Here is a 20,869-nt window from a genome sequence, read left to right as displayed (position 1 = left end):
GGCCTGCTTTATTTTGTCCCACGTCATTTTTCACCTGATGGATTACTTTTTTGTTTATTTATTCGTTGTGGCTCCCTCCCATTCACCCCACTAGAATGTAATTTCCATGAAAGAAGGCACTGTGCTTTGCTCTTGCTCTATGTTAAAATGGTGCCTGGCACATACTGGGTGCACCAGAAGTACTTTTGAGTACTTGAATAATTCAGCCACAGCAAAGATAAATGTATGAATTTATTTTCCTTCCCTGAGAGGAAAGCAAAGAATATCAGCTCTGAAGGCAAGTCTGCTGCTAGAGTATTAATTTTGTCTTTTCAATAATTTTGAGAATTTTTAATACTATGGGACTTTATAGGAATCTGCCTGATTTTCTAGCAAACGAACCAAACTTCTACCCCCAAATAACTATGATCCTTTATGTCGGTACTCTTGAAAGAAGGCATATCTATTCAAATAAAGCTCAGAATATTTTGAGAATGTCTCTTTGAAACCACTTTAATGGCTATTGTCAGCTGTACAAGAAAATTGACCCCAGTGTTTGAAAAAAACCTTATTATTTAATTAATTTTTGAGTAGGCAATATACTTGCAGGAATGTGCTATTTAGATTCTACATATTTGGGAGTATTTCAGATGTCTTTCTTTTATTGATTTCTAATTCAATCCGATAGTGGTCAGAGAACATAATTTGTATCATTTGAATCCTTTTAATTTAGTTAGATTTGTTTTATGGTCCAGAATATGGTTGATTTTAATAAATATTCTGCTTGCACTTAAAAAAAGATGTGTGTTCTGCTGTTGGTGAGTAGAGTGTTCCACAAATGTCAATCAGGTCAATGTGGTTAATGGTGTTTTTCAAGTCTTCCGTATCATTACTGATTTTCTCTAGTTTGTTCTACCAATTATTGAGAGAAGGCTCAGGAGAAGTCTCTGGCTGTAATTGTAGCTTTGTCTATTTCTTATTGCAGTCCTATAAGTTTTTGCTTCATGTACTTTGAACATTTTTAAGTGCAGAAACATTTAGAATATGTTATGTTATAAACCTTATGATACAATAGTATTTTGCTTTAACCAATTATTTTTCAAAGAGATTTAAGTAATGAACAAGTCTTTTATGTTTAGCCACGTGGATATCATTTCCAATATTCACCCTTCTTTTGGGTAGACTTCGATTCCCATCTTTAATCATTTTTCCTTCCATCTTTGTGATTCTCTTTTAACGTTTCTCGTATTATATGTCTGCTGGTGATTAATTATTTCTGCTTTTGTATGCCTGAAAAAGTCTTTTTTTCACATTTGTTCTTGAAAACATTTCGCTGGGTTTAGAATTCTAGACTGTCTTTTTTCTCCTTTCAGTACTTTAAAGATGTTGCTCTGCTATCTTCTGGCTTGCATTGTTTTTCACAAGAAGACTACTTATCTTTTTTTCTCTGACTGCTTTTAAGATCTTTATCACAGATTTTTAGCAATTTGATTATGATGTCCTTTGTGACTTTATTCATGTTTCTTGCATGTGAGGATTCTTGGATCTGTGGCTTCATAGTTTAATCAAATTTTGAAATGTTCAGCCATTATTTATTCAAATTCTTTTCCTAACCTCTTGTTATCTCCATCTGAGATCCCAATTATATGTATATTTGGCTGGTGCTCTGTTACTTTTATTTTTTTGAGAGTTTTTCTCTTTGTGTTTCATTTTGGACAATTTCTACTGTTATATCGTCAAGTTCACTAATCTTTACTCTCTGTGGTGTCTAATCTGCTGTTAATCTCATCCAGTATATTTTTCATCTCAGAAATATATTTTCTAATTTTAGGATTTTGATTTGGTCTCTTTCATGTTTCTACTTAATATTCTCAATCTTTTCTCTAGCTTCCTGGACAAAATGAATAATTTGTAAGAACTGCTTTAACGTCTTTGTCTACTGATTTTACTATGTGTATCATTTCTGCATCAATTTCACTTGATTTATTTTTGTCCTCATTATGAATCTATTTTCCTGCTTTTTTGTATGCCTGGTGATTATCGATTGGGTGTTAGACATTGTGAATTTTAGTTCGTTATGTGCTTGATACTTTTGTGTTTGTATAGATATTCTTAAGCTTTCTTCTGGAACTCAGTTAAGTTACCTGGAAACAGTGTGTACATTTTTTGGGATCTTGCTTTGAAGCTTTGTTAGGCAGGGACAGAGCAGCATTTATGTTAGGGCTAATTTTTTTCCAATACTAAGGCAATAGACTTCTGAGTACTCTACTTGATGGCCCTTGAATTATGATGTTTTCCACTCTGGATAACAGGAACAGAAACTATTCCTGGTCTTATGTGAGCTTCAAGGATTGTTCCCTCCAATCCTTCAGGTGATTCTTTCTCCAGCTTCAAATAATTTCCTCACATGCATGTGCTAATTATTACCCATGTGAAGACTTAGAGGAATGATCTGTAGATATCCAGAATGCTCTGACTCTGTCTCTTGCCTCTGTCTCTCTCCCTCTAGCTCTCGCCTCTCCATAACACAGCAAAAGCAAAAAACAAGACTGACTGATTAGACCGTAACCACTTCTCTCCTATGTGCTTCTGTCTTGGTTCTCTGGAAATGTCTACCTTTAACTCCACAAGTTGGCATTTCTTGTTCTTGCTTTCAACTTGATGTCAGTGGGTCCTTTCAAATCAGTAATCTCTCTATTTTTATTGTAAGAAAATTTTGCATTTCCCTCTTTTTTTCCCTAATTTCTTGACAAGTTTTCTTGGGACTGGGATTCAGAAAAACATAAATTTTCTAAGAAATGCCAGAATGGAATTCCAGCACTACTTTACAGAAGTCTCCTTTGCAGTTAAACTTGGCCACGTGACTAAATATATGAGCGGAAGGAAATTGTGTAACTTTGTTTTAAAAGAGGAAGCTTTTGGCTCTGGTCTTCCTTTGTTCCCTGTCTTGGCGTTATGGGACTGATGAGCCAGCATAGGTAATGCTGGTGAGAACAACATATTACAAATGTTCAGGATGCAAGAGAGACAGAACCTGAGTCCCTGGACAGCCTTATGGAATAGAGTTTCCCTGAAATCCTGGAAAGTTTTACAAGAAAGAGAAAATCTTACTTTATTGAATCCACTCTAGTTTGGTTTTTTTTTTATGTAGCAGCTTAGACCTTAACTAATACAATAGGTGTGTTAAGCCCATATATAGTTACCATCACGACAAATAAATTTGACCTTAACTCTAGCATACTGTTTTGTGCTTTTTATTTTCTACAATTAAAAAAATTTGACTATATAGTTTATCTTCTTTGCTTTATGTATGTAGGTACAGTTTTTCAGGAAAGTTTGTATTTTTCTTTTCCACTGATTACCTTTATAACAATTTTCCTTCTTTTGCTTTTTGTCCTCTTACAATTTTCTATATTATTTCTATTTTGTCAAAACATTTGCATTCTATTTATTTTGTACCAGTTAAGCATATGAAATGTTTGCTTTCTGTGCCACTGTCATAGTTTCCTGGTCATCCTTTAGTTGGCTATAGTTCATCTCTAATAGTGTCCTCAAAAAGGGCTCATGGGAGACATAGTCCTTGAGTTCTTGCCTGTTGAAAGCTGTTTGTCTGCATCCTTTATACTTTCTGGCTGTGAGATCACAGGACCACATTTTCTTTCCTTAAGCATCTGTAAATGTTATTAATCTTTTATCTTCTGCATAGAATATTGATGCAGAGAACTCAGCCTATTTTTGCCCCAAAATGCTATTATAATTCAGACCCACTTTCTCAGAGGTTGCAACATAATACGCTTATTTGAAAAGTGAAAATAAGAAAGGATAGGAAGATCATATTTTGATTTGGGATGTTCCTGTCATTGGTTTATATCTTTAAGGATTATATACGGGTAGAACACTGCCTCAAGGAGAACGAGAAACACAGATAGTAAGAACGGAGTCTCTACATGTAATTCGTGTGTAAATATCCTTAAAAACAACAGAAGAAAATATTTATAACATCATTAAGCTAAACAAGGATATAATTTAAAACCCTTACAACTTCATTGCTCAAGTGAGTCTATTTATTGTTAGAGCAGTGACCCAGGAGGGAGGTCATATGGACAGAGATTAAACTGTTTGCCATGTTTCTTTAGTTTACATAATGGGGAATTGGTGGACCTCAAATAGCACTTCAAGTTGCCTGCAAACCATTTGTGGTAAACCAATGGAAATGATTTTACATCTGAAATATTTGACATTGATATACTTATAATTACTCATGGATAATTCAGGGTATTTATAATTAATGGCTGTTTGCTATGCAGTAAGACTGAGATGGGCAAAGACAAAGTCATTTCATCGTAAGTGACAGAAATTTCAACTAGTCTTTGTAAAAATCTTATATTTTTAAGCTGGATTTCAAATTTCATCATTGTGGACTTAAATATTTGATGTTCTCTGAGAGCATTTCTATATACAGTCCTTTACTGTTCCTTTGCTTATTTATTTATTCAAAAAATATTTATTGACTGCCTGCTATATGTTGTGCAGAGGATCATAGTGAACCAAAATTAAAGTCCTGGTTCTCCTGGAGTTTATATTCTAGTGTGGGAGATAGACAGAAAGACAGACAGATAGACAACCAACCAGAAGGATGTCAGATTCTTATTAAGGACAACAAGCCTGTATAGGGATAGAGCTATGGGACAGGGGGTACTGCCTCAGAAAGGTGGCCAGAGAGGGTTTCTCTGAGGGAGTGAGCAGAATCCTGAGTGGGAATAGCTGGGAAAGTGTGTTCCTATCAGAGAGAAGCCCAAGAGCAAATACCTACAAGTGGGCACATGCTTAGGTGTTCTGGGAATAGCAAGGAGGCTACACAAGCTAAGGAAACAAATGCAGCTGGAGAGTTGGTGGGAGAAGATGGTGTGGATCACATAGGATCTTGAAGGCCATGACAAGTGCCGTGGACTTTATTCTGTGGAAGTAATGGATTTATGTCTAGGGAAAAACACTGAGAGATTCTGAGTAGAAGAGTAACATGACATAATTTGCATTTTACAAGACTCTCTAACTGCCATGTGGAGAATAAGCTTTAGGGAGAATCGGTGGGAGCCTAGAGACCAGTTAGGAGGCTACTGCCATAATCTGGGAAACAGATGAGATAGTTTGGCCTAGGATAGTAGAGGTAAGAAGTGGTGAGCACTATTCAGATATACGTCCTACTTTGAAGGTTAGAGCCCATAGGATATGCTGTAGGAATAAATGAAGTTATATGAGAGAAGGAGAATAGTCCAAGACAATTCCGTTGTTCAGCCTAAGTACATGGCTGAATGGTGAAACCATTTACTGAGAAGGGGAAGGTGAGAGAAAGTGTTGGATGACAGGGCTTGAATGAGCTCAGTTATGAAAGTGAGATACACATTAGATGCTCCCTGGAGAGGTTAGGTAGGCAGTTTGATATATAAGCCAGAAATTCAATGGAGAGTTCAAGCCTAGAGATAATAATCTAGAAATTTCTTCATATACACACTGTCTAAAGCTATAGGACTAGACAAGTTTCTGTGAGATGTGAATTTAGATTACACAGAGAAGAGGTACAAGGATTGAGCTCTGGGACATGCCAACATTTAGAAATAGGGAAGAGAAGGTGAATCCCCATGAGAGACTGAGAAGAGAAGGAAAACCAGGAGGATGGTATAAAAGAAACCAAGAGAGGAAAGAGTTGCAAGAAGGCAGGAGCAGTTTTTTAAAGTTTTAAGCATAATTGCATTATGGTTATGAAATGTGCTATCATTAGAGGAAGCTGGTACGCAGGAACCCTCTGAACTATTTTTGCAACTCCTGTGTGAGTCTAAAAGTATTTGAAAGTAGACATTTAAAAAATAGGTAAAAGCCATTTCAAGAAGAGGAGCAAACAAATACTGTTGAGAAGCCAGTTAAGAAGAGGACTTGGGATTAAGCATTTCATTTGGCAACATGGAACTCATTAACGGACTTTGCTAAGAGCAATTTCATGGAGTGGTGAGAACAAAAGTCTGATGTGAGTACTTTCAAGAAAGAATGGGAAATGAGGATGTCAAGACAGTGAGTAGAGACAATGCTTTGGAGGAGTTTTACTATAAGGGAGAGCAGAGAAATACTGTAGTCGATGGAGGTGTAAACGGGGCCCGAAGAGCATCTTAAAACACAGTTAAAAGTTGAACTTCCTGCTGCTTAAATCCCTACACTTCGCTAGCCACTATTTCCTGTGATATTTTAAATCATCTAGTTGTGATAGTTTTGTATTTTCTCTTGCCACTCATGAGTTCGCTTTTTTAAAGAAAGAAATAAATAATACTGCCCTTTAAAATTAGTTCCTTGGTTTCACTCTGCCATCTATCACTTTGCAGTAGTTTGCATCGTTCACAGTGTTTGTCAGGTGCTATCTTCCACAGACTGTTTTCTGCCCCCCAAAAATATGGAACTAATTCTTAAAAGTTTTGGAACTCCATGAACATCATAACGTTTGTGCAGACTTGAGATTCAGGTTTGTGTATGTGTGTTTAGCAGTTAATCAACGAACTTCACTTAGGAAACTTTGTGGAAGCAATGTGGCCCTGGGCGTTGTGCAGATACAACAGGAACAGAGCATGGTAAGTACTATGTGCATCTCATGGCTATGGAAGCCGGAGCACTCTGGCTTGTTGTGCTTATGGCCTAACTTAATAGGCTGACTCATTTCTGTGTCTGCTTTATAATTTTATATCTCAAAGGGCCATAGATCCTAAGTACCTCTTGTTGTCTCCTTGAGCATCTCCAGCCAACACTTGTAACTGAAGTCAAATAGGCATGGCAGAGCAGTGCCTTTTAACCAACAGAGCGCGCAGTGCTTGCCTAAGTGTAGTGCAGGAAAACACACAGGGACTCCCCCTCTCCCAGTTGCTTGTCAGGAAGATTCAGGAACAACAAAAGGCAAACACCAAGTTTCACAGAGCACATTAAACAGGACAAACAGGCCTCTGATCCAATGGCTTAATTACAGTATAGGGCATTCATTGTGGCAAACCATGCTTAGCATTTCAAACCACTCCATGTGTTTCTCAATAAAAGGAAAGCTCACCCAAAACCCCACAAAGCTGCTCACACCCTGCAAAACCGATGGTGTCATAGGACAGTGTTCTGTTTGTTTTGTTCTTAAGTTTTCAAACCACCCCAATTTAAAGAGAGTTGGCTAAAACTGAAAGGACTCTCATACTTTTTTCCCATCTTCTAACCAGCCTGACTGTCTATCCTCCTGCCGGCATACCTCGCCACCCTATCCCCTTTATTTAGGGTTTTTTGGGGAGGAGTTTTAGTAGCAGGTTTCTGAGCTAATTCTCTCACCAGTTCAAGATGCACCATTATCATCAGTCCAATCAAGGCCTCTACAAATCATGATTTATTTCTTTATTTCTCCTTCCACAGGCAGCCACTCTTGAGCACTTATATGTCTTTGGATATGCGTACAAACTTTATGGATATTTTGTGTATGCATTGTGTTTAATTTGCATAAATGATTTTGTACCATCAATTTCATTCTTTACTTTTAAAATTCATCATTAGGTTTTAAAGATCTTTTTGTACACACATATGTTCACCTAGTAAAGTTCATTGCCTCTAACCACTTCATGGTATTTCTACAGTATGTATCCATCATATTTGATTAACTCCATTCCCTTAGTAATGAACACTTAGGTTGCCTCCAACCATTACTGTAGTGACCATCCTCACATATGTTCACTTACAGCGTGTACCCGGAAAAGGAATTACTGGGTCAATGGTAAGTGTATACTTAACTTCGCAATATACTGCAATGTTGCTCTTCAGACTGGCATTACTAATTTATATACCCACCAGAAGGGCATGAGGGCTTTCATTTCCCTGCATCCCAATGAACACTTGATATTATCTGACTTTGCGATCTTTGCAAATCTGATGGATGCATTTATCTTATTACTACTTTAGTTGAACAGCTCTTTATATACTTGCTGGTCACTCAGTTTTCCTTTCTGTGAGCTTTCTATTCTTCTCCCTTCTACCCCTTTCCTGTGGAGTTTTCTGTATTTTCTTATTGATTTGTAGGGGTTATGAGTATTCTAGTGATTAATACCTTGTTCATTTTATAAGGTGACTATATGCAAGATTTATGCCCATTGTCCTAGCTTAATAATTAATAGGACCCTCTTTTAATCTCAAATATGTCCTTAAGTTTAGATGTTGCATATACCTTTTCCCGGTCTGTGTCTCTTATCTTGATGTCGTCATTGGTGTTTTAGTACAATTAAATTCATTAAGTTTTTGCCTTATGGTTTGTGCTTTTGAAGTCTTTTAATGAAGTCTGTTTCTAAAGCCAGCCTTGTGTTATTGAACATTTAGGTTTTTCTGGCCATTTGCTATTTCAGACAATGTTGTGTTGAACATTCTCTTTGTTCACATGTGTGATTTTCTCTACCTTAGGTATCTATGTGGCTGGGACTGCTATGTGCCGAATAGTTCTTTTCTCCTTTTCCTCTGTACACACTGTGGCTAGAATACATTCCGCAGCTGTTGCAGTTGTTAGCTGAGTGCCATGTGACTGGCTTCTGGCCAGTAGAATGTGGGTAGAAGTGATATACGATGTTTCCAGTCCTGGCTCATGAAAACTTCCCATAGGGGATCCTCCAGTTCCTCTCTCTTCTGCTTTCTGGTCAAGGCAGAGGACGCACTGGAGAAATCAAGCCTGGTGGTCCATCAGATGAAAACACCTTGGAACCTGGAATCACTAGATAGAAAGCCATCACTGAATACTAAATTGAGATTTATATGAGCACAGAAAGAATTTCTGCTCAGCTACTAATATTTTAAGGTTGTTTTTACATTAGTATATTAGTTTGCTAGGGCTGCCGTAACAAAATGCCACAGGTTGGGTAGCTTAAACAACAAGAATTTATTTTCCCACAGTTTTGGAGGCTAGAAGTCCAAGATCAAGGTGTTGGCGCAGATTTGGTTTCTCCTGAGCCTTTTCTCCTTGGCTTGTAGATGGCTGCCTTCTCACTGTGTCCTCACGTGACCTTTCCTCTGTGCATGCACATCCATGGTGTCTCTCAGTTTGCACAAATTTCTTCTTCTTATACAGTCATACATTGCTTAACAATCAGGGTATATTCTGAGAAATGCTTTGTTAGATGACTTCATAATCGTGCTCACATCATAGAGTATACTCACAAATCTAGATGATATAGCCTACTACATTCCTAGGCTATATGGCACTTATCTTATGGGACCATCATCACACGTGTGGTCTGTTGTTGACCAAAAAGTCATTATGTGGCGCATGACTGTAAGAACATCAGTCAGATTGGATGAGGGCCATCTATACAGCCTCATTTAACACGAATTATTTTTTAAAAGGATCTGTCTCCAAATACAGTAACATTCTGAGGTACTGGTGATTAGGGTTTCTCCAAATCTGTCTCCAAATACAGTAACATTCTGAGGTACTGGTGATTAGGGCTTCAGCGTATGAATCTTGAGGGGACAAATTCAATCCATAACAAGCAGCTAGCAATGTTTACCTTGACCTATATCATCAAGCAGCCAAATTGCTAGATGCTTGGAACTTTACAAGATATTGCAAAATTCCTCTCAAAAATACTTATATTAACTTACACTCCTACCCTTTGTGCATAACAATTATTATTGCTTTACATTTTTGCCTTCATTTGCTTTTGTCAGACTTTTCCATTCTTCCTAATATGATGGGGATGAAATGAGTGTATCTTTTCCTGTCCCTTTACCTTCCACTTTTATGTATCATTTTCTTTTCACTATATAATAGTCAACATTTTATTGATTCTCATTTATTTATTCAAGTTGAGGACCTTTGTCTTTTGGTTAGCAAAGTTTAAGCCATTGACATTTATTATAATCATTGTTTTATCAGGACTTACTTATGCCATCTTCTTTTATGTTTTTATTACGTACACTTTTATTTTGTTTTTCCTATTTCTCTTATTTTCCTCTTTTTGCCTGTACTTCAACCAATCTCCTAACCACCATTTTGGAACTGTTTAGATTTTTCTTCAAATTATTATGTATTTATTTTTCTTCTTTTCTGTATGTGTGTATGTATGCGTGATTGTGCTTGCATAAAGAAACACCAATTGTTTACTCACATTTATTTCTCATATCACAGAGTTACCTCTTGTATTTGGTTCTTTTGTTCTTTTCTTTTTTTTTTTGAGGAAGATTAGCCCTGAGCTAACTACTGCCAATCTTCCTCTTTTTGCTGAGGAAGACTGGCCCTGAGCTAACATCCATGCCCATCTTCCTCTACTTTATATGTGGGACACTTACCACAGCATGGCTTTTGCCAAGCAGTGCCATGTCCGCACCCGGGATCTGAACCAGCAAACCCTGGGTTGCTGGGAAGTGGAATGTGCAAACTTAACCGCTGTGCCACCAGGCCGGCCCCTCTTTTTTTCTTGAAATATATCCTACACGTGTGTTTTCATACTTTTTTGTGTGTGATAAACAATTTTGGGTCTCATAAGTATAATAAAATCTATAGTTTTGCTCTTGTAAGTAAATAATAGTTTATCTGACTACAGTATTCTAATTTCGTAGTTCTCTTCCTTCAACACTGAAAATATTTTTCCACTGTCTTCCTGCCCAGGGATGCTATTGCAAAGTCTTATGCTAACCTGATTTTTGTTTCCTGGGTAGATAATATTCTTTATTCTCTGGAAACTTTTAGAATGGTTTCTTTGATGTTCTTAAATGTTACTGTTTATGTTAGGTGTGAGTTTTTCTTTGTCTAGACTTATTGATATTGTATGAGAATTTTCAATCTCAGATATTATATTTTTCTTTAATTTTAGTAAATTCTGGGCCATTATTTCTTCAAATATTTCATTCACTTTGTCCTTTTTTTTTCCTTTTGGGATTTCAATTTTATGAATGTTGAAACTTCAACTTCTTTTCTCCGAATTTCCTTACTTTTTTCTTATCCTTTCTCATCTCTCTTTATCCTTCTCTGATGCCTGTCATGGTTTTCATCTTAATCTTCCAGATCCCTAACTCATACTTTAGTACCACCCAACTGTACATCTAATCCATTAAGGACATTTTTTAAGCAATATATATTTATCATATCCTATATCTATAATTGATTCTTCTTTATAACTACTTTTTTCTTACTCAGGTTTTCAATAGTTTTCTTCAATAATATTTATTTTGGCTTTAAAATTTGTTTTTGCTGCATTATGACAAAAAAAGAAATTAAAGAAGTATACAGATTGGAAAAGAAGAAGTAAAATTCCCCTTATTTATAAAGGACATGATCGTCTACACAGAAAATCCTAAATAATCTACCAAAAAAGCCTACTAGAACTAATAAGTGAGTTTTTCAAGGTTGCAAGACATAAGGTCAATATACAAAAAAATAAGTTGTATTTCTATATACTATCAACAAACAATCAACAATTTAAATTTTAAAAAATCATACCATATACAATTACATCAAAATATTAAAAATACTTAGAGATAAATTTTACAAAAGTATGTACAACTTGAAATCTACAAAACATCACAGAGAAAAAATTATAAAGAACTAAATATAAGAGGGATATATTGTATTCCTGAATTAGAAAAAATCAATGTTAGGATGTTGTTAGGGTGTCATTTTTTCTCAGGTTAATCTATAGATTCAATGCAATCCCAATCAAAATCCTATCAAGTTTCTTTGTGGAAATTGACAAATTGATTCTAAAAATTTATGTGGAAATATAAAGTACTTAGAATTGCCAAAACAACTTTGAAAAAGAAGAACAATATTGGCAGATTTACGGTAGCTGATTTTGGGCTTATGATAAAGCTACAGTTATCAAGATAGTAGGGCATTGGCATAAAAAAGGGACATATTCACCAATGGAACAGAATAGAGAGTCCAGAAAGAAATACATATATGATCAATTAATTTTTGGCAAAGATACAGAGACAATTCAGTGTAGAATAATAATCTTTTCAACAAATGGTGCTGGAATAATTAGTCATATGAAAAAAAAGGAACTCTACTCTTATCTCTTACCATATACAAAAATGAACTCAAAATGATTTCAAATGTAAAACCTAAAACTATAAAACTTCTATAAGAAAATAGGAAAAAAATCTCAGTAGCTTTGAAATTGGCAAAGATTTCTTAAACACTACACCAAAAGCAAGAAGTATAAAAATTTAATATATAATTTAGACTTAACTCAAATTTTTTAAAAAAATTTGCCCTTCAAAATCATTATTCCAAAAATGAAAAAGAAAACACTAATTGTGAGGAAATATTGGCAAAACGCATGTCTGACAAAGAGCCTGTATCCAGAACATATAAGGAATTCTTATAATTTAATAAAGAGACAACCCAAAGAGATAAATTGGATTTCAAGGGTGTCAAAGTAGTCAGAAATTGAGGGACCAAGATCCCAGGAAGAAAGGGGCTTCCTAGAGGCTAAAAGTCCACTCAGAGATTTTTGCCATCTCAAAGAACTAAGGACAAAAAAATTGGAGTTCAGAGCTTCCTTTTTCTAGCCAACAGAGAATGGGTGCTGGTAAACACTCAGGCTTTTATTGAGATCTTTAAAGGACTGCACCCGGGTAAAGAAAAACCGGAAATAAAACAGCCTCAGTCTCAATCTCAACAAGATTTGCCTGTCAGAAAAATATATTAAATCTCTGAAGGATAATAAACATCACCCAGAGTTTCCACAATTTTTCATACACAAGACCTCCTTTTAATAAAATTACCAGACATCCAAGGAAAAATGAGCAAATAATCCAAAACAAAGAGCAAAGCCAGCCCATAGAAACAGACTCAAAGTAGATAGAAAGATTGGGGTTGTCAGTCATGTAATTTAAAATAATTATAGTTAAACACATCCAGGAAACTAGATTACAAGATGTAGAATTTCAGCTGAGAACTAGGATCTGCTTAAAAATCCAATGGCAATTTTAGAACTAAAAAAATACAATAAATGAAATGAGTATTTCTGCAAAAAAAAAACATTTACACCAAGCTTTTGGAGAGTTTAGTAACTGTATTTTATAAAAATAAGTGATTTCAAAAAAGGGTGGCCTTCCAGAATTTCCAGAAACGAGAGGCTATCCAGGATTTCATTATTCCCCTTTCATTCCTCACTTCCCCAGCCCTGCCTCAAAAGCGACAACTAAATTCTTACCCTTTATTTGAGTGGAGGAGTCCAAGGGTCCATAGGCTCCCGGAGACTCTGTTTCTCTTACAAGAGGAATCAGGCTGAATTCCATTTTCTTGGGTTTGCTTCAAAGGGAAATGCCTTGTGACATGGATTTTTTCATTATTTACTCTCTCTGCATAAGCACAAGGTGTAAACCATTACTAGACACTCAGAAACGGTTATTGAATAAAAGAATAAGTAATTAAATAAATTAAAAAGTCAAAAGAGTATTTTGCACTAATAGAAGGGAACTGACTCAAATTTGCTTTGAAATTTTTGAACTATTACTATTCTGACACATGCCAAAAAGCTTGTCTAAACTTTGTACAAAAATGAGGTTGGAAAAAACCTTTCAACTATTTCATAAAAGCCAACTTATTTGATTTCATTGTAATGAACAGATGTAATGATTTCTCATAAATTTCATCTGTGTAATAAAATGGGAAATACCTGTATCTTTTATGTAATTTTCATTCTCTCAAAATCAAAGAATAATACACATGCAGAAACCTAGGCAAATCTTAAATATACAGCTCAGTAATTATCACAAAGTGAACTCACCTCTGGGACCACCACCAGGATCAAGAAGCAAAATATCACCAGCAACTCAGAAGACCCCATCATCCTCCCTCCCAATCACTACACCTCTCTCCTCCAAAAATAGTCACTCTACGACTTCTGGTTCTGTAAATTAGTTTTGCCTCTTTTTAAATTTACGTAAATATAATTATGCAATTACATATCTTTAAAGTTGTTCTGCATTACGGATTTGTATAAGGTTATTTTCTCTAAGATAGTTCCTGAAAAACAATCTATTGCTAGTGTTTTATAGCTAAATAGATGATAGATAGATAGAGCCTTAGACGTAGATATAGATACACGTATAGATATAGGTATAGATATATAATTTCCCAAGTAATAGTTTTGGCTAAGAGGATAAATGTTGTAGCAGGTCACACGATGAACTTTCAGCCAATGAGTCTTGGTTGTGTCATTCAGGGTCCCAGAGGGAAATATAAGGTTCACTTAGATGAGACTTTTAAGCGAATTTAATAAAGGAACACTTAGCACAATTGTAGGCAACACTAAGGGAAGCAACAAGGGATGTTGAGAGGCCCAGAAACTAGCAACAAGGAGCAACATTTACTATCCCCAGGCCTGAAGAAGCGAAAACAGTGTATCACGAGCCCAAAATAAAAGAAGGACCTCCTGACAGGAAATGTACAGCAACTGCCAGAACTGAGATTCTGAAGCAGAAGAGAATGGGCAAGAATACTCCCGAGCCTCTCCTTCTTCCCCATAGCTTCTGATGCGGAACCCAACAGGAGGCCAGAGAACCAGATAGCCCAGATGATACAGTCTATAGGATAATGTTAACAGCCTCACTACCACTCCCAGTGAAAAGCAGAACAGAGCAGAAGATTAAGAACTTAATTAGTTAAGTTCAATCATGGTTCCAAAAGAAAAACAATAGAAAAAAATTAATGAAACCTAAAATTGTTTCTTACAAAGGATCAGCAATATTGACAAAACTTTAGCTAGATTGATCAAGATCAAAAGAGAGGAAGAGTCAAATTACAAAAGTTAGGACTGAAAGAGAGGACCATACTACTTAATGAAGTAAAAAGTATTATAAAGGAATACTATAAACAATTGTAAGTTGACAAATTACATAACCTAGATGAAATGGACAAATTCCTAGAAAGACACAAATTACTGAAACTGATTCAAAAAGAAATAAAAGTTAATGAAATGGAGGATTAAAAAAACAAAGAATATCAAAAGTTGGTTTTTTGAAAAGATCAACAAAATGGACAACACACTACCTAATCTGACCAAGAAAAAAGGGAGAAGACTCAAATTGCTAAAATCAGAAAGGAAAGAAAGGAAATTACTACTGACCCTACGGAAATAAAATGAATTATAAGGAAATACTGTGAACAACAATATGCCAACAAATTACTCAGATAAAATAAACAACTTTGTAGAAAGAGACAAACTACCAAAACTGACTCAAGAAAAACTAAAAAATCCAAATAGACCTATGACAAGTAAAGAGGTTGAATTAATAACAACAGCAAGAAAAAATCCCACAGAGGAAAGCCCAGGGCCAGATGGCTTCACTGGTGAAGACCATGAAACAAAAGAGTCTTTGTTAAAAATTAATACTAATTCTTCCAAAACTTTTTTTAAAAAATAGAGAAAGAAACACTTCTCAGCTCATCTTATGAGGCCAGTATTATCCTGATGCCAAAACCAGAGAGTCATCAGAAGAAAACTATAAATAATATCTCTTATGAATATAGATGCAAAAATCCTCAACAAAATATTAACAAATTGAATCTGGCCATATATAAAAAGGACTCTGTACCATGACTGTATTAGTCAGAGTTTTGCAGAGAAACAAAACCAATTAAATATATATAGAAAGAGAGGGAGAGAAATAGATTTATTATAGCAAATTAGTTTATATGGTTAAGGAGACTGAGAAATCTGAAGATCTATAGTGAGCAAGCTGGACACCCAGGGGAGCCAATGGTGTAGTTACATTGTAAAGCTGGCAGACTGGAGACCCAAAAAGCGCCGATGTTTCAGTTTGAGTCCAAAGGCAGGGAAAGACTGATGTCCCAGCACAAATAGGCAGGAGGAATTCCCTCTTACTTGCTAGAGAGTCAGCCTTTTTGTTCTGTTCACACCTTCAACTGATTGGGTGGAGGCCCCCCCATTAGGGAGGAAAATCTCTTTCCCTCTGTCTACCAATTCAAATGTTATTCCCATCCAAAAACACCCTCACAGCATATGCAGAAAAAAGGTTTGACCAAATATCTGGGCACCAAGTGGCCCAGTCAAGTTGACACATAAAATTAATCATCACAAACCACCCATTGGTATTCATACACATCTCATTAAACCAAACTTAATCTCTAAATGAAGATAATAAGAAGGTCATAATTCTGCCTAACACAATACAACTGTACCACATACAACCAAAAACACACTAACCCCTTCCCCAGAAGAGGAGGTATGTCCTTGAGTGATGTTTACTCTTCTCCTTGATATCCTGTAACTTAAATACTATGGTGTAAAATTAACAACAGTTAAATACTGTGATATACAGTCAATATGTCTTATGTTACATGGTAAGGGGATAAGAGAAGAAAGATATTCGCTGTATATATGTATATCATATACACACAAAAGTATTCATAAAAAATAAGGAGAAAATACTCATGACAGTTACAGTCCGTATTTCTATAACTAGTCATGTGGTTGTAGCTGATATTTATAACTACATTCTTCCACTATCCATTCTGTATTTCTTTTGCCTTCAGCAAGCATTTCAGCTGGTCATGATTCTTTACCTGGTGGGGTGACCCAAATCTTCATTCCTGAAGGGTCTGGGCCATTAGTAGTTCTGCTTGGGTTGGGTTGCTGTAGTTTTCCATTGACCTTAATCACAGGGCATGGTGATACTAAGAGATACCCTAAGGGATCTCCTGTATTCCAGACATACTCTTCCTTATCTCCATTGTAAAGCAGTAGTCCAATTTCTCCTTAGTAGTCAGGATCAATCATCCCAGCCAGTACAGTAACTCCTTTCTTTGCCTGTCAATTCAGATGCATGAGGAGCCCAAAGTGGCTGGGGCAGTGGTCTTAACTTCCAGTTCAATAGAATCATTGTTGTGTCTGCACTCAACAAAGGGTGGAAGGGTCAAGGGGTGGAAGCACTTCTCCCTTTGCAACTAAGACCTCTAGGCCAGCCGAGCATGAGGTTGTGGGAACAGGGAGAAAAAGTTTTGCTAGTGGTTCACTAGGGGTAATAGTGAGTAGTGTCACTCTCATTTCCACCCCTTGATTCCTTGACCTGTGAGTCCTGGCTATGGGAGAAATAGCACCTTACATTGGTTGGTGATTCAAGCCATATACACCCTTTTGGAGAGCTTCCCTCAAGCCTTGTAACATATTGCCACCTAGCTGCTGCTGTACCTACATCTTAAAAAGGTGATTCCACTGTTCTATCAAGCCAGGTGCTTCAGGATGGTGAGGAACATGGTAAGACTAGTGAATTCCATGAGCATGGGCTCATTGCTGTATTCCATTTGCTGTGAAGTAAGTTTCTTGATTAGAAACAACACTGTGTAGAACACCACGGCAAAGGATAAGACATTCTATAAGTCTGCAGGTGATAGTTTGGGCAGAAGCACTGCATGCAGGGAAGGCAAATCCATACCCAGAGTAATTGTTTATCCTAGTAAGAATAAGACACTGCCCCTTCCATTGATTGAAGTGGTCCAGTGTAATCAACTTCCACCAGGTAGCTGGCTGATCACCCCAGGCAGTGGCGCTGTACCAGGGATTCAGTGCTGGCCCCTGATGCTAACAAATTGGACACTCAGCAGTGGACATAGCCAGGTCAGCTTTGTTGAGTCCACATTGCTGAGCCCATGTGTAACCTCCATCCCTGCCACCATGGCCATTTTGTTCATAAGCCCATTGGGCAATGACCGAGGTGGCTGGGGAAAGAGGCTGACTATTGTCCACAGAAAGGGTCATCCTGTCAATTTGATTCTTAAAATCCTTCTCTGCTTAGGTCCGTCTTCGGTAAGTGGTCGCTGTTTGGTTTCATTCACAAGAGACATAAATATCTTCATGTTTTTTGCCCCTTCAGAGAGGTTTATCCACATACCTCTTCCTTAAATTTCCTCATCACCAATTTCCAATCATGTTCCTTCCAAATTCCTGACCATCCAGCCAAACCATTGGCCACAACTCATGAATCAGTATAAAAGAGCATGGCTGGCCATTTCTCCTTCTAGGCAAAGTGAGTAATTGGGTACATTGCTTGAAGTTTTGCCCATTGGGAAGATTTCTTTGTACCACTGTCCTTTAGGGATGTTCCAGAAAGTGGTGATAGTGCTATAGCTCTCTGCTCATGGGTGCTACCTGAATATTGTGCAGAACCATCTGTAAACCAGGCCCGAGTCTTCTCTTCCTCTGACAACCGATCATAGGGATCTCCCCATGAGGCCACACTTATAGGCTAGGAGAGAGAAGGCAGTGTAGCAGAAGTGGGGACCATGGGCACTTGGGCCACTTATTTATGTAACTTAGTTGTGCCTCAAGGCCTGCTCAGGCCTGATCATAGATATACCACTTCCATTCAATGAAGGACTGCTGCTGTGCATGCCCAACTTTATGGCTTGGTGGAACAGATAGTACCCAGTTCATCTTGGGCAGCTCAGGTCACACGGTAACTTTCTGGCCCATGGTTACCCGTGCAGTCTCTGCTAAGGCCAAGTAGCAGGCAAAGAGTTGCTTCTCAAAGGAGAGCAGTTATCCATAGAGGATGGCAGGGCTTTGCTCAAAAATCCTAAGGGGCTGCACTGTAATTCACTCATGGGGGCCTGCCAAACGCTCCAAGCAGCATCCCTATCGCCACTGACATTTCAAGCACCATTGGATTTCCTGAATCATGTGGTCTAAGTGGAAGAGCAGCTTGTACAGCAGCCTGGATCTGTTGCAGAGCCTCCTTTTATTTTGGGCCTCTCTCAACTCTAGCCCTGGTCTTGGACAGCCAGCCTCCAGAACCATAAGAAAATAAACTTCTGTTGCTTAAGCTACTAAGTCCATGGTATTTTGTTATGGTAGCCTGGGCTAACAAAGACAAATTTTGGAATCAGAAGTTAGGTGCTACTGTAACAGATACCTGAAATTGTGGAAACAGCTTTGGAACTGGGTACTAGGTAGAGGGTGGGAAAGTTTTGAAGTGCATCCTAGAAATATGGATGTTACATGTAATTCTGGTGAGGTCTCAGATGGAAATGAGAAACATGTTATTAGAAACTGTAGGAAAGGTGATTCTTGTTATAAAGTGGCAAAGAACTAGGCTGAATATTCTAGTGTTTTGTGGAAGGTAGAACTTGAGAGTGATGAAATTGGGTACTTAGCTGAGGGGATTTCTAAGCAAAATGTTGAAAGAGTGGCTTGGTTCCTCCTGACTGTTTATAGTAAAATGTGAAAGCGGAGAGGTGAACCACTCTCTCTCTCTCTTCCATTTAAGGACACAATGGGAAGTGGTCATCTGCAAGCCAGAGAGAGAAACCTCATCAGAAGGCAACCATGCTTGCACTGTGATCTCAGACTTCCAGAACTGTGAGAAAATAAATTTCTGCTCTTTAAGCCACCCAGTTGATGGTATTTTATTATGGCGGCCCAAGCAGACTAATACAATGACCAATTGAGATTCATCTCAGTAATGCAATATTGGTTTAACATCCAAAAATTGATTAATATAATACAGCACACCAATAGAACAAAGGACAAAAAGCACATGATCATCTCAACACATGAGGAAAAAACATTTGAAAACATTCAACAACTAGGAATAGAAAGGAACTTCCTCAACCTGATAACATCTATGAAAAACCCCCAGGTAACTTTATACTTAATGGTGAAAGACTGTATGTTTTCCCCAGAGAAGTATGTCCAATCTCACCACTTTTATTCAACATTATACTGCAGGTTCTAGCCAGGATAATTATGAAAGGAAATGGAATAGAAGACATCCAGATTGGGAAAAAGTAAAGGTATTTCTGTTTGTAGATGACATGATCATGTATATAGGAAGTCTTAAGGAAGTCTTAAGAATTCACTAAAAACCTATTAGGACAAATAAATGAATGTAGCAAGGTTGCAGGAAAAAAGACGAATATTCAAAAGCTGATTGTATGTCTATACAGTAGCAATGAGTATACTGAAAATGTAATTAAGGAAACAATCGCCTTTACAATCATCAAAAAGGATAAAATACTTAGGGATAAATTTATCAAAAGGAGTGTAAAAGTTATACTTTGAAAACTATAAAATATCATTGAAAGAAATTTTAAAAGACCTAAGTGAATGGAAAGATATCTCATGTTCGTAGATTGGAAGACTCAATATTGTTAAGATGTCAGTGTTCTCCAAATTGATCTACAGATTCAAAGCGATCTCTATCAAAATTCTAGCTGCCTTTTTTTAAGAAATTGAAAAATCAGTTCCAAAATTCATGTGAAAATGCAAGGGACCCAGAATAGTCAAAACAACCTTTAAAAGGAAAAAGAAGTTGGAGGACTCACACTTTCTCATTTTAAACTTATTACAAATCTACAAGAATCAAGACAGTGTGTTTCTGGTATAAGGATCAATAGATAGGTCAACGGAATAGAATTGAAAGTCCAGAAATAAACCTATACATTTATGGTCAATTGATCTTTAACAAGGGTGCCAAGACCATTCAATGGGGGGATAGTCTTTTCTACAAATGGTGGTGGGACAATTGGATATCCACATGCAAAAGAATGAGGTTGGATCTCTACCTCAGGCCACATAAAATCATTAACTCAGAATGAATCAAAGACCTAAATCTAAGTACTAAAACTATAAAACTCTTAAAGAAAACGTAGGTCTAAATCTTAATGACCTTGGATTTGGTGATGGTTTCTTAGATAGAACACAAAAAGCATGAGCAACCAATAGATAAATTGGACTTCATAAAACTAACAAGTTTTTTTGTTTCAAAGGACACTATCAATAAAATGTAAAGACAGCCCATAGAGATGGAGAAAATATTTGCAGATATATCTAAGTATTTATTATCCAGAATGTATAAATAACTCTCATGGTTCAAC

This window comes from Equus caballus, chromosome 10 (assembly GCF_041296265.1).
Source record: "Equus caballus isolate H_3958 breed thoroughbred chromosome 10, TB-T2T, whole genome shotgun sequence".
Classification (NCBI taxonomy): Eukaryota; Metazoa; Chordata; class Mammalia; order Perissodactyla; family Equidae; genus Equus; species Equus caballus.
The sequence above is the reverse complement of the archived record's forward strand: the minus strand, read 5'-3'. Positions refer to the sequence as shown.